The sequence below is a fragment of the Periophthalmus magnuspinnatus genome, chromosome 9 (genome assembly GCF_009829125.3).
Source record: "Periophthalmus magnuspinnatus isolate fPerMag1 chromosome 9, fPerMag1.2.pri, whole genome shotgun sequence".
NCBI classification, from domain to species: Eukaryota; Metazoa; Chordata; class Actinopteri; order Gobiiformes; family Gobiidae; genus Periophthalmus; species Periophthalmus magnuspinnatus.
The window spans coordinates 27799477-27815492 of NC_047134.1; positions in this window are offsets into that span (position 1 = coordinate 27799477).

Below are 16016 nucleotides of genomic sequence, written 5' to 3' on the forward strand. Positions count from 1 at the left end.
TGTGATCATTAAATTACTGTAGAGCTGCAAGATTAATCACAATCGAATCGCAATTTGAATGGATGGAACTGGCAAATCACAAAGACTCCATAACCTCCACAAACACCAAAATATCCTGTCTTATTCTGTTTAAAAAATGCTGTCAGATGCCCTCCCTGTGTTTCCATGGAGTCTTATTCTGCATAAAAACAGCTAACCCTGCCGTTTAGATCTGCACAAACATGTTCTGAAATGTGACTCTTGTATTAGTTTGTCAGTCCACATTTTTGTCAGTTCTTCTGGACAGATTTAAAATGTGAACTTTGAACCAAATCCTATCATTAAGACATAACTCGCAAACCTAATCACAATCACAGTTTGTCAGACAAATCCCATTTTATATTTTCCCCAACTGGTTGAGCCTCCATGTAGATGTGCACTGGTTACGTAATGCCCCCTTTGCCCTGGTCTGCGGTTCGACACATGTGACTATGGTTCTATAAGGAATGTAATATGATCCCGCCATCCACTTCACACATGATTAAGATTGTGATTCCCATTAACAGTTGAGCTCAACAATGACACAGGACTCTGCAGATTCCCAAGGTCAGTGAGTGTGTGTGACTGTGTGGTGACCCTATGGGGAATTCTATTGTCTATGAATATCTATATGAAATGGGAATACCAGTTATGTGTAAGACAGGATATGCTCAGCGTGAAGAGGCTCATGTGGCTCCCCCTTTAATAGAAAACGATTTAGAAAGACGGTTGAAATCACCATACGCAAAGACTAGGGCGAGGTGGGTTAAGTGTCTTGCCCAAGGACACAACGACACCATTCATCTGTGGGAGCTGGAATCGTACCATCAACTTGTAGGTCACCTGATCTAACTGCACTACCAATGATGTTTATGTTGAGAGCGGGATTTGAACCGCCAACCTTCTGATCAGTGGACAAACAATCACTGAGCTACTGTAACTATTTGATGGACCACCACCTGCATGGACTTTCGTTTAGAGGCAACAATCAGAGAACTTTTTTCCCACTGAAAAGATATAATGTTTTGTTTTAAATTGTTATTCGCTATGGCAACGGTACTCATTTTTCATCATTCTGAAAAAACAAGCAAACATGGGTATCCTTGCATTTATTCAATTACTGGTGTTTAATTGCTCTAAAATATCTTAAAACTTGCATTTTCCATGGCGATACATTTTCTACCATACTGTGGAACATTCCGGGCAAAGCAATAACATCTTCATGGAGACAAGCAGAGTTTGATTATTTGCAGTGTTAAACAGAATATTTGGTTCCATTCTTGTTGAAATAGATGTCACTTTCTGTCTCTTTCAGTCTGAGGCTTGTGCAAAGTTACTGCCAGTGTTCAACCATCTGCCACAAAGCAACGCTGAGTCATCCTCCAGTGCCCACACAGCCCTGAAAATACATGAGTTTTCTAAAACAACCTATTTTCCCATATCATCAACTGTCTTCTGATTTCAGCTGCAGAGGTGGGTAGAGAAGTCAGAAACATATCCTAGGTAAATGTATAATTACTGTGAAATAATCATACTCGAGTAAAATTACAAAGTAGTGACACGAATCATGCGAAAGTACTGTAAGGATATTAACTTTTTTCTATTTTTGGATGCTGCTCTGATAAACGGGCTTGCATCTCCACAAACCTGACTCTTATTTGGCCTGGAGGAGGACATCGTCAGGCTTGTTTCCATGGTAATGTTGTTCCCATGGCTATAATCTTTCACACTATGCCATAAACCAAATATATCTCTATGTTGAATGTTCTGGTCTGGTTTTAACTTGCTACTTCTATGTAATCATGCATGTAATGTGCCACTTCCAGAAGGTTACATACTGTTGCTTTAAACTCAAATCTGCCAAATTGAATATATAAAATATATATATATATATATATATATATATATATATATATATATATATATATATATATATATATATATATATATATATATATATATATATATATATATATATATATATATATGCATTATAATTAAAAGAGCATTTAATTAAAAATCACAAATCTGATGGCATTTAATTTTGATTATTTGTGTGTGTGTGTGGGGGGGGGGGGATTGTGTCTTTTTAACGTAATGGTTTCAGCTTCCTGTTATATGCCACATTTCAAGCACTTTTTCCCATTTCTTGGACCACTACTTTGTACTTCTACTTGAGTAATATTATTTTGAAGTAGCGTTACTCTTACTTGAGTAAAAATCTCCCCTCCTCTGCTCTTTACACTAGAGTGAGGATCAGTGCGGTGAATCTTGGGTTGTGTCTGGTCAGAGCAGACAGGGCAGATCCAGTGTCCCTCTGGATAAAGTGCAGGGCAGGTGTCCTCTAACACTGGACATGTGCCTCCGCTTAGCCTCGCTCTCCTCCTCTTTTTCCATCTGCACAAACAAGCACAACTCTAACCCTAACTATAACTCAGGCGTAATGAACTGTTTGAGAATACACGCTGTTGTCCGTGACGTCAGACGGTGAGCTTCATATTGTTTGAGTGGATTAAAGGCAGTGTACAAACTTTTCCTCTGAGGGAGTGCTGTGTGGAGAGCATAATTTAGGGCCAGTTTCAGAGACAGTTTAAAGGTGCATTATGTGGCTGTGGCGGCATGATTCCATGGAAATAGAAAGTTAAAACCATACTTCGGAACATTCTCCATGTCATACTGAGGAAGACTATAGCCAGATCAACAACTTTTCTATAGAAACAAACCGAAAGAGGCCAAGTAAGAGTCAGGTTTCTGGAGATGCAAGCCCTACCCAGATGTTTTTCACAGGAATAAACAACCAAAAAATAAAAAAAACCCAACATACTTTTATTTGAGTCTATTTTGGCTAAAACGTTAAGAGTGGTTTTAAGTCCAGAAATAGCTCAGCAAACCAAAGTTGACCTGTCTATCTTTTTGTCTGCCTGTCTTTTCATCCAACTGCCTCTCTGCCAGTCTATCTGTTCATCTTGCGTTTATTCAACTATTCAACGTGTTTTTGTTGCTCAATTTTGAAAAACGTACATTCTTAATGTGAACGTGATCACCTCTCCACAGATCTGACCTGTAACATGACCTGGTAGTTCCGTGGTGATTGATAGGTTCATAACATACTGTGGAACATTCCAGGCAAGTTACATAGTGCACCTTTAACAGCACTATCCATCTTTGTATTAGATTTTGTCATGGGGCCATAAATAATACCAGTATTTGTTTAAAGGTCCTATATTACAGGAAATTGACTCTTGGGAACTTTAAGCCATGTTATAATCTTGTCACCTTATCAAAAACATACCTGTAGTTGTGTTTTGTTTCATCCACGAATGTTTGAATAAGCTCTGTTCAACCTTGTGATGTCATGAAGTGGTAGTTTTCAAGTTAACAGCTCCTTTTACCTTGTTCTAGTTCAGTAAAGATTGGCAATTCCAGGGCTAAAATTATCAAAATGATTCTCGTGAAAGTGTATGGAGTTAAAAACATAGTAGAGCACTTCCTGTATTACCACATGACATCACAAGGTGGAACAGAGTGTTTTCAGTTTGAGAAAAGAACTAAATATGCAGGGTTTCTGTGTTAAACATGTGTGAAGGAAACAAAACACAACTCCAGGGATGTTTGTGAACATTGTAACATAGATCAGAAAATAAAGTAATACGGGCCCTTTAAAGGACTTAAATTCAGACTCTTAATGTAGTTTAGTTTTGTTTAGTTTTATCACACACAAATGCTTTTTCATGGATTTTTTTCCTGTTATGGGCAACATTCTGAGGACATTTCACCATACAAAAGAGCACTTTTCTACTTAACCTTGACATTTAAAACTGATATAACGAGAGTCTGATTAGCCTGTAACCTGTAGCTGGAAGCCGCTGATAGTCGTCTATAGCGTAACCCTTTGACTTGAGGTCTGGGTGATTTAGGGTCAGTCTCTTCTCTCTTCCACGTGCTCTATGTGTCTGTATCTCTGTGTTGGTGCTGAACAGTGAAGAATGTGAGACCCTGGATTCTTCCCCTGTAAACCGGTCAAACACTCCATCACGTATGAAGTATGAAGTGTATTTGAAACGCTATACCTCGTAGCACGCGTGGATTGGCTCACTGACTTGAGGATTGCATGGCAGACGCTGATCTGACGAGGGAAATATTTATTTTAAGTGACCTGAGTTTGATTTAGGCTCGCTGTGTAGAGGTAGTACGTTTAGGAGTTTTCTTATTACTTCTATAGGATAATAGTTGCTAGCATGTAACATATTTAGATCACTATTTTTATTGCCATATTTGCAGAAAACCATGTATTAAAATGTTTTATAAGTTTCACTTTCACTTTTGATGCTCTGCGTCTCCCCTCCCTTTGCTCTCCATGCTAAGTGACTCCCCCTTTAGAGCACTCTCACAATAAAATCAGTGTGCATCTTGATAATGAAACTACTGCACATCGCGTCAGGTTTGTGAAGTTGGTGTGTACAGTTTTGTATCCTACGTTTGTACATTTATGGAGAATTGTCGTATGGGAGCGCGGGTGACATAGGCACGTAGTCGTAATATTGATTTTAATGATGACTGTAATGTTCACTCAAAACACACGAGTATCATGTGTTGATTCTCCAATCAGAAAATAAAATGAGCTTCTTTGGGTTGCCAGATCCTGCAATTAAAACCCATTTGAGGACAACCACCCAGACAAAGGGAGAATATGCAAAGTCCACACAGAAATGCAGCAGGACATGTTAAAGCTGAAGTAATATTGATTTTCACAGCATAAAAATATAGTTCAAATATAGACCCTCTGAGTACTCTAGTATTATGGAGTATTTTGACAGTGACAGTGAATGTTTTTGTTCCATATTTCAGCAAAAATATAAAGAGATTTAAGAGCGAGGACTTTTGTTTAACTCTCTTGGCTCTTGCAGTCAGTCATGTTGCAGTCATGTTAAAGGGCGCTGTGCATGTGTCTATGTGATAGTGAGAACATACAGTGTATCTATAGACTCTTACATAAGGCCAGGCCAGTTCAGTGTTAGCATTAGCAGCGATAGCATCTCTCAGGTCACACAAGGACTTCACTGACAGATCTGGAGCCATGGAGACTGTGAAAGAAAGGACAGGCAATGACATAAGTGAATGAACAGCCATGTATTTGTTTAAAGCTACATTATGTAAATTGTCTCATAAAGAGTTGGCTACCTACTTGTCTGCATAGGGGGGATGGGTTATTGCTTAGCATTTAAAGCCACAGAAAAAAAGAAGACTAAAATAAAGCATGTTTTTTGTTTTGTATTTTTTTTCATTCGTGTTGTGTTTCTTGCACTGAAACAATGAAAGCATACGTCATTGCTGTGAGTGAGCTTGCATCACCACAAACCTGACTCTTATTTGGCCTGGAAGAGGGCGTTCTCCTGCTTGTTTCCATGGAAATGGTGTTTCTTTGGCTATAATATTCCACAGTGCAGAAAAACGTATCTATCGCCGTGAAGAATGTTCGAAAGTATGCCTTTAACTTTCTATTTCCATGGAATCATAACATATCTATCTTGCAATTGCTGCTGCAAAAAGGAGAACTTAAAAAACATGCATTCTTACTGTGAGCAGGATTCCCTCTCCATAGATGTGACCTGGCCTGGTGTTGTTTTCATGGATAAAGACATGTTAAACTTTCAAAGTACATAAATAGGACGTTATAATTTCATAATATCAATTCTTTTACTGTACATTTAAGGATAGATTTAAACCTATTTCTCCTTTTTTCATTGGTTGAAAATGAGCTTTAAAAAGCCTATATTATGCCTTTTTTTGTGTGTGTGTTTTGTTTCATTCACACATTCATACAAACCCTGCATATTTAGTGTAAGTTCTTTGTGATGTCATGTGATAATACAGGAAGTGCTTCACTCTGTTTTTAAACTCCACACACCTTCGCTAGAATCATTTGGATGATTTCAGCACCGGAACTGCCGATCTACTGAACTAAAGGTAAAAGGAGCTGCTGAAACTCCTACTTCATGACATCACAAGGTGGAACAGAGCATTTTGACCTTTGGCGATATAAACAGTCTAATAATAAAGGCTTACTCAAACATGTGTGAATGAAACATAACACAACTCCAGGTATGTTTTTGATGAGGACCTTTTTTGTTCAAATGTAAAAACCAAGGCAAAAGTGCAGTCGTGTTTTGATTGCATTGAGTGTGTTCTAGTAAGCCACTGTTTACAGGCTCTTTTTTGCGGTATCATGATCCAGATTTTCGTTGTTGACCCAGAGCCTCAGATGAAAGCTCACAGCTGGAGAAGTCATCAGTGCGATCACTTTCATTGCTTTCTCCTGACAGACTCTCTCGCGTCTATGTTTGTGACAACTTCAATGACAGGGCCCAAGCCAACTGCCGTCCCTAAACTTAACCTCTACAACTCACCTTTTATCACTCGGTACTTACTTACAAACTGAAAATATATCACATGTGAGTAAATATGTACTCTTGAATAAAATACTTGTCTTCTTTAAACTTGTAACTTAACTAAGAATATATACTTGCTCTAAATGACTATATAAGGCAGGGAAATGCGAGAACCCTGTCAGAACTGAAGAACCGTCTTGGATTAGTGGTGAAACAAATTCCCTCTTGAATTTGAGTACTTTTATAGGTTTATACACACTTGTGGATCTGATTCTACCATTAAAGGGCCTATATTACATTATTTTCTGATCTGAGTACTTCCCTCAAAACTGAAAACACGCGATTCCACCTTGTGATGTCATGTGGTGATACAGGAAGTGCTTCACTGTGTTTTTAAACTTCATACACCTTCACTAGAATCATTTGGATAATTTAAGGCCTGGAATTGCTGATCTCTACTGAACATTACAAGGTGGAACGGAGTATTTTGAGCTTTGGAGATGTAAACAGACTAATAATAAAGTGTTACTCAAATGTGTGAATGAAACAAGACACAACTCCAGGTATGTTCTCATGAGGTAACAACATTATAGCAAGAGTTAAAGCTCACAAGAGTCCATTTTGGTCTAAGTTATACAGCCGTGCACCCAGATCTCCAGCCTATATATATGTTTTGAACTGCAAAAAGCCATGCTGTCTCCCCGTTGGCCACTTTCCCTGTGGAGGAGTTCAAGTATCTCAGGATCTTATCACAACTCCGGGAAAGATGGAGTACTATCTAAAGTAATGGTACTCTAGCCATCTCAGATATTAAAGCCATATTGTGTAACACTCCAGGTTATGCGCCCCCCACGGTCACATAGGTCTACATGACAAACACTCAACAAAACTGACTGCATTTTAATCTATACATGGGTGAAATATTCCACAGCAGGGCTTTAACAAAGTGCCTACATATAGAAGCAGTGTAGGAGTGTAGGGGACACGTGCGGAGACATGCTGATCACGTTGCGTTTCAGGCCCATCTTGAGTTACCTCGGTTGGGCATGGAGCGGCGCGTGTCCCCCCCTGTCTGCGGATGTGTTTATGCCTGTTTGCATTAGTTTACAGAGTTCACCTCCAATAAACCAGCACCTTCTCAGAAAATCTGTTTAGCAAGAGACACCGGCACTGACCCACATAAACACTGTGACCTGTGACGCAAGAGAGGTGATTATGGGAGAGGAGTACTGTCACTTTAAAGGTTCACTATGTAACTTTTCTGCCACCTGCTTGTCACCATGGAGATGTTATTGCTTAGCCGGGAATGCTCTATATCAAACATATCGACATAGCAGAGGAGGTGACATAAACAGGTTAGTGGTCAGATCTGAGAGAAGACCAGTCACAGTAAGAATACATGAGCACTAAAACACAGTTAAGATTGTTATTTAAGATTTTACTAAACTTGTTTTTTTTTCTTTTTAATCCCAGTTTGGTCATTTTTTTAGGTTTAAAAATATACTTCCTGTTTCGAAATCATGACATCACACCATCCATAGAACAACAGTACATCAGCAGTACATTGGTTGAGCGTTCAGATCCACTGATCCACAGGTTGGCGGTGCGATTCCAGCTCCCACAGATGAATGCTGTCATTGTGTCCTTGGGCAAGACACTTAACCCAGCCTCCCCCCAGTGTCTGTGTACACTGGTGAATGAATGAGTGAGTGGTTCCTTGATGTAAACTGCTTTGAGTGACTTGAAGATGGAAAAGCGCTATGTAAAAATGGGAAGCATCTCTCACCTCTGTACATAGAGATTATTATTTGACAAGAAAACGCTTTTTTGTCGAACTAGTGTTTAAAGTATCAGGAAAAAATGTGTTTCTTGTGTGTAAATTGTGCCTAACTTCTGGATAGAATTCTCCCTATTCTCCCTGTCATCATGCTTTATATCACTCTACTTCTTGTAAGGTATTTTTCAACTTTTCTTAACAAATTGCTCCACTTTATTGGTGTAAAACTATAATATCTATTTACAACATTTATTATTCCACCAAACATTACACAATCTGTAAATAAATAAATAAATGCAAGATAGTTTAATGTCATTCTGTGGATGTCGTAACGGTGCGGATAGGACCAAAGGATGCAGACCAGAGCAGTTTTAACAGTGTTTATTTACAGCGGTGAAAATGCAGTCTTTAAACAGGTCACAAGAGCAGGTACAGGAACCGGGGAGCGGGAGACGGGTCAGGCGGGTGCGGTGCAGGTAGAGGCGGGCAGGACAGGACCAGGACGGGGATAGAAGCAGGTGCGGTACCAGGGCAGGCGGATCAGACGAAGACCAGAGCGGGGAGCGGGTGACAAACCAGAGACCAGGACCGGACAGGAGACGAGACGAGCAGGAGACGAGACGAGCAGGAGACGAGACGAGCAGGAGACGAGACGAGCAGGAGACAAGACGAGCTGGAAGCGATACCGGGACTGGAACGTGGCGGCAGGAGCTGGGCGAGTAGAGGCAGGAATCTGGAGGGTGCATAAATCCAAATGAGCATTTGCCGGAAAGTACCATATAACAAAGCTTAGCAAGAAACATTCACGTTTTACACGCGGACGGTCTGGCACCGAGTGTAGACTGCCAAGCCTTCTTGTACTCAGCAGCAGGTGGTGGTGATTAGGCTGATGCACCCCAGGTGTGCACGGGAGGAGTCAGGCACTCCACCCAGCTCCAGACACACAGGTAGGGGAGGGGGAGAGAGCACGGGAGGACAGGGAAACTGACATCATGACAGTACCCCCCCCCTAAGGTCCACCTCCTGGTGGACCCCCAGGCTTGTCAGGATGAGCGCGGTGGAAGTCTCTCACCATGTCGGGGTCCAGAATGCGTGCCCTGGGCACCCAGGATCGCTCCTCCGGACCGTAACCCTCCCAATCGACGAGGTACTGGAGGCCCCTACCACGGCGACGAACGTCAATCAGGCGGCGGACGGTGAACGCCGGGTGGCCGTCAATGACTCGGGCGGGCGGTGGGGGATCGGCCGGAGGGCACAGGTCGCTGGTCCGGACTGGTTTAACCTGGGAGACGTGAAAGGTCGGATGAATCCGGAGAGACGGGGGTAACTGGAGGCGCACCGCCGATGGATTTATGATCCTCATGATCTTAAACGGTCCCAGGAATCGGGGGGACAGCTTACGGGAGTCCGTCTTCAGCGGGACCGTCTTGGCGGAGAGCCAAACCATCTGGCCAGGTTGGTATACGGGCGCCGGGACACGGTGGCGATCGGCCGTCGCCTTAGTGCGCGCTCCAGCCCGAAGAAGGGCCGCCCTGGCCTTCTTCCAGATCCGGCGACAGCGCTGGAGATGGCGCTGAACAGACGGGACGGCGAGGTCCCTCTCCTCCGTGGGAAAGAGAGGGGGTTGATATCCCAGCGATGCCTCGAAGGGGGACATACCAGTGGCGGAACTCACGAGGGAGTTGTGAGCATACTCTATCCAGGGCAGGTGAGTACTCCAGGTCGCGGGGTTGGCGGAGGCTGTGCACCGTAGGGCCGACTCCAGGTCTTGGTTGGCCCGCTCCGTCTGCCCATTAGATTGTGGATGGAACCCGGACGTGAGGCTAACCGTGGCCCCCAAACCGTCGCAGAAAGACCGCCATACCTGAGAGGTGAATTGGGTCCCTCTGTCGGACACGATGTCCACCGGGATGCCGTGGAGTCGGAAGACATGACTGGTCAGCTGGTCGGCAGTTTCTTTGGCTGTGGGGAGCTTAGGCAGGGCAACGAAATGGGCGGCCTTGGAGAAGCGGTCCACAATGGTGAGAACCACCGTGTTCCCCTGGGAAGGGGGAAGGCCCGTCACGAAGTCCAAGGCGATGTGGGACCAAGGGCGACGAGGAACTGGGAGAGGATGCAAGAGACCAGAGGGGGGTGAGTGGGAGGCCTTGGCCCGAGCACATACCTGGCAGGCGGCGACATAAGCCCGGGTGTCTGTGTCCATCGTGGGCCACCAGAAGCGTCTCCTGAGGAGGGAGAGAGAGCGACCGGCACCAGGATGGCAGGCGAAACGGGAGGCATGGACCCACTGGAGCACCTGAGACCGGACAGAATCGGGAACAAACAGTTTACCTGGAGGGCCGTTACCTGGGTCGGGGTTGTTGGTCTGGGCCTCTCGGACGGTGTCCTCGATATCCCAATGGACCGCGGCCACCACACACGAGGAGGGAATAATTGTTTCTGCGGTGACCGGGCTATCCTCCAGGGCGAACTGGCGGGAGAGGGCATCGGGTTTGACGTTCCGAGATCCGGGGCGGTAGGTGAGGAGAAAGTTGAAGCGGCTGAAGAAGAGGGACCAACGAGCTTGACGGGGATTGAGGCGCCTGGCGGACTGGATGTACTCCAAGTTTTTATGGTCGGTCCAGACGATGAATGGTTGCTCCGCCCCTTCGAGCCAGTGGCGCCACTCCTCCAAGGCCAGCTTTACGGCAAGGAGCTCCCGATCCCCCACGTCATAATTGACCTCGGCCGAGGACAATCGCCGGGAAAAGAAGGCGCAGGGACAGAGGCGGTTGTGGGGGTCGAACCTCTGCGAAAGCACGGCCCCCACTCCCGAGTCGGAGGCGTCGACCTCCACGATGAATTGCCGTGAAGGGTCGGGCTGGTGCAGGATGGGAGCGGAGGTAAATAGTCTCTTAAGCTTCTCGAAGGCTGTCTGCGCCTCAGGAGACCAGGCAAACTGCAAAGCAGGAGAGGTGAGTTTAGTTAAGGGCGAGATAACCCTACTAAAATCCCGGATGAAACGTCTATAAAAATTGGCAAAGCCGATAAATCTCTGGAGCTGTCTCCGGCTGGTAGGAACGGGCCACTCAGTGACAGCCTGGATCTTTTCAGGGTCAGCTCTTACTTGGCCCCGCCCCACAATGAAGCCCAAAAAGCTGACCTCCTCTGCGTGAAACTCGCATTTCTCAGCTTTCACGAACAGTTTATTCTCGAGGAGGCGCTGGAGAACCTGGCGAACGTGCTGATGATGCTCCTGGGGGGACCGCGAGAAAATCAAGATGTCATCCAAGTAAACAAAGACGAATCGGTTAAGGAAATCACGGAGCACATCGTTGATGAGGGCTTGGAATACGGCAGGGGCGTTGGTGAGACCGAAGGGCATAACCAAGTATTCGAAATGTCCCAGGGGTGTCTTGAAGGCCGTCTTCCATTCGTCTCCCTCCCTGATGCGCACCAGGTGGTACGCATTCCGCAAATCCAACTTGGAGAAGATGGTCGCACCGTGGAGGGGCGTAAATGCCGAGTCCAGTAAGGGAAGCGGGTATTTATTCTTTACAGTTATATTGTTCAGACCCCGGTAATCAATGCAAGGCCGCAGGGATTTGTCCTTCTTAGCCACAAAGAAGAACCCCGCTCCCACGGGTGAAGTGGACGGGCGGATGATTCCGGCAGCCAGGGACCCACGGATATAGTCCTCCATTGACTCGCGTTCAGGTTTAGACAGGTTATATAGCCTGCTAGATGGTAGTGGGGCACCCGGCAGGAGGTCAATGGCGCAGTCATATGGGCGGTGGGGCGGTAAAGAGAGGGCCTTGCTCTTGCTAAAAACCTCCCCCAGGTCGTGATATTCAGCAGGCACCGAGGACAGATTGGGGGTGTCTGGGGACGGATCAGCGACAGGAACGGACCTCCCGGCCGGAGGGAGGGCGGACCGAAGGCACTTGGCGTGGCAATCGGGACTCCAGCCCGAAACTCCGCCCCTGGCCCAATCGAAAACAGGGTTGTGGGCGCGTAGCCAGGGGTAACCAAGGACCAGAGGAGAAGCGGAGGAGGACAGGACATGAAACTGACGGTTCTCTTGGTGGTTGCCGGACAGAATCACGGTGACAGGTTCTGTGATGTGAGTGATGTGCCCCAGAAAACGTCCATTGAGCCCCTGGGCATTTAAGGGGCGTTCGAGGGGCTCCAGGTAGACCCCGAGCTGCTCCGCGACTTGGGCATCAATAAAGTCCCTCTCAGCCCCGGAGTCGATAAGGGCGGAAACGCATAAGGTCTCTGTGCGAACGCACAGGGTGGCGCTGAGCCGCAGTCTATTAGAAGAGTCCAGGATGTGTTGCTCGCCCACCAGTACTCCCAGTGCTACTGGTGGGCCCCCCCTTTTGGCCGAACTGGGCAAGTGACCACATAATGTCCGCGCTCACCGCAGTAGAGGCAAGCCCCGGCCAGACGACGCCTCCGTTGACGCTCCTCGGCCGACACAAGGGTCCTGTCGAGTTGCATGGGCTCATCCGGCGGGGGCGGGGCAGCGCGTGGCTCCGGCGGGACCGGTGACCGGCGTCTCTCTCGGCGACGAGCCCGTAGGCGGTTGTCTATACGGTGAGTGAGGGAGATGAGGGTCCGCAGGTCGGGGGGTTCGTCCCGGGAAACCAATTCATCTTTCAAAGTCTCGTTCAGGCCCCGCACAAACACAGCCCGCAGCGCGCTGTCCGTCCAGTCCAGCTCCGCCGCATGTGTCCAGAATTCAATGGAATAATCCGCTACCGTCCTGGAGCCCTGGCTGAGAGTCAATAACCGGGAGGCAGCATTGTCCTGGTAGTGCGGGTGGTCAAACACCAGCTTAAACGTGGACACAAATTCATTAAAATCCAGGCTATCCACAGACGTCTTCATTAGGCGCGCCTCTGCCCACTGGAGAGCTCTGCCCCGGAGTAATCCACATATATATCGGATCTTGGTGGCCCCCGAGCTGAAACGAGAAGGGCATTGCTGGAACATGAACTCGCACTGGAACAGGAATCCGCGACAGAGGTGAGGTTGTCCAGCATACGGCTCCGGATCCGTGCCTCTCGGCTCCGGGAGGCGTGGCGGCGCTCCGGCTGCAGCAGGCGGGGTGACGAGGAGCGCGGCCACCTGGTGGTTAAGCTGTGCCACCTGCTGGGACAATGTCTGATTTAGCTCCAATAGAGTTCGAATGGATTGTTCATGCTGACCCAGCACCGCCTCGGGGTGAGAGTGCGTGAGGCGGCGCGTCTGGTCCGGATCTGAGCCTGCTTGGTCCATAGTGGCCAGACCGTTCTGTCGTAACGGTGCGGATAGGACCAAAGGATGCAGACCAGAGCAGTTTTAACAGTGTTTATTTACAGCGGTGAAAATGCAGTCTTTAAACAGGTCACAAGAGCAGGTACAGGAACCGGGGAGCGGGAGACGGGTCAGGCGGGTGCGGTGCAGGTAGAGGCGGGCAGGACAGGACCAGGACGGGGATAGAAGCAGGTGCGGTACCAGGGCAGGCGGATCAGACGAAGACCAGAGCGGGGAGCGGGTGACAAACCAGAGACCAGGACCGGACAGGAGACGAGACGAGCAGGAGACGAGACGAGCAGGAGACGAGACGAGCAGGAGACGAGACGAGCAGGAGACAAGACGAGCTGGAAGCGATACCGGGACTGGAACGTGGCGGCAGGAGCTGGGCGAGTAGAGGCAGGAATCTGGAGGGTGCATAAATCCAAATGAGCATTTGCCGGAAAGTACCATATAACAAAGCTTAGCAAGAAACATTCACGTTTTACACGCGGACGGTCTGGCACCGAGTGTAGACTGCCAAGCCTTCTTGTACTCAGCAGCAGGTGGTGGTGATTAGGCTGATGCACCCCAGGTGTGCACGGGAGGAGTCAGGCACTCCACCCAGCTCCAGACACACAGGTAGGGGAGGGGGAGAGAGCACGGGAGGACAGGGAAACTGACATCATGACAGTGGAACATTCCAGGCAAAGCAATAGCATGTCCTAAGTGACAAGCAGGTTGTGTAATACCCTCCACAAGAAAAGTTAGTTAGTGCAGCTTTAAAATACTATTACTCTATTACTATTAAGTTCAAAGTAGTGACCCCAGTTATCAGTCAAGTAAGAGTTTAAAAATAGGTAACTGTGTGCTTACATTTGACATAAAGTTAACCTGACAAGCGTAACATAAAATACTGCAAAAGTATTTCGAAAGATTGAAAGTTTGAATTTAATGTCACGCTGTGGGACATCAATAACAATAACATCTCCATGGAGACAAGCAAGTGGTTGACGTTTGCTGGTTTGTGTATCTCCCTCGTCTCGCTAGCATTGCTTTTATATTGTTATTTGTTATTAAGCTGACAACAGTGACAGTTTATTTTGTAAATCTGCTAATTCCTGATCTCTGTTCTGAATAATGAACTAAGAATGTCATTTATTTTAATACCTCCGCTCCTCCTCTTCTTCTGGCGCTCACTCGCTCTCTTTGTAATTATAGACAGGCTGTTGCTGTTGGATTGTTGTTACAGGAATAACTTTGGCCTTGGCAGATAACAAAGATATCTGAGAGAGTGTGATAAGCTCTGGGGACGTCATGCACTGAAGAGCACTTCATACGCATCGGCACAACTTTTAATATTGATTCTATTGAAAGAAGATGTACATTTTGGAAATACAAGCTGGTTAAATTTACTATAAGGAAAAGTACTTCTGAGAGTAGTTTTATCACATCTTTTTGAAGTAACTGTACTCATACTTGAGCAAAAGATTTGATTACTCTCCATATTGTGATTGAGTCTATAGGCTAAATGACAAAAGCTTTATGCTAACAACAGTATGAAAAGATTTGAACATTTGCTTAGTCATGATTAGTGCATTCAGTCATTCCTCCATTCATCCATTTTCTTCTGCTTATCCAGGGTCACAAGGGCAGTCTAAGCAAGCAGGACGTGTCTGTTTCGCCCCAGACACGTCCTCTAACTCCTTCAGTGCAACTCCAAGGCGTTCCCAGGCCAGCCGAGAGACATAGTCCCTCCAGCGTGTCCTGGGTCTTCCCCGGGACCTCTTCCCGGTAGGACATGCCTGGAACACCTCCCCAGGGAGGCGTCCAGGAGGCATCCTGAACAGATGCCCAAGCCATCTCAGCTGACTCCTCTCGATGTGGAGGAGCATCGGCTCTATTCCGAGCGCCTCCCGTGTGTCTGAGCTCCTCACCCTATCTCTAAGGGAGTGCCCAGCCGCCCTGCGGAGGAAACTCATTTTGGCTTATTAGACCTATTAGTGCATTCATATTTTTATTTATTTATTTTGTATGTGTAATTGAGTAACAGTCTCCAGACTCCAAAAATAGCCCAGCTTGTATGGCACATTTCATAAACAGACAGTTTCCAACGTGCTGCACAGAGACAGGTAAGAACAATATTACTCATAATAAAGTAAGAAAAAATAGGCTAATAAATGCTCAATTTCTGGGATTTTTTGGGGGAAAAATGTTATTTGATTTTGCTATCGTATTACAAATAAACAATTGATCCTAGAAATAAATGCTCAGTTTAATGTTACCTGTCTTAAAACAATAAAACAGTTAAATCAAAGAGCAAGAGCTTAAAAAATATAAAATTTCAAACTTTGCAGGTGGGTTATTGTTATTAACCCCTTCACTGAAAATGTTTTCTTTTTGTTATTATTTTATGTTGAATCAAGACAAATCATTTATATTTTGAGATCATCTGTTCGAAATGAATGCACACTTTTAACATATATTGATTTAAATAGAAAAGGGGACGTCAACAGGCCTCTTGACTGTTTTCCCATGTTAACAGCGCCATCTTGTGGTCTCGTGCAGCATCA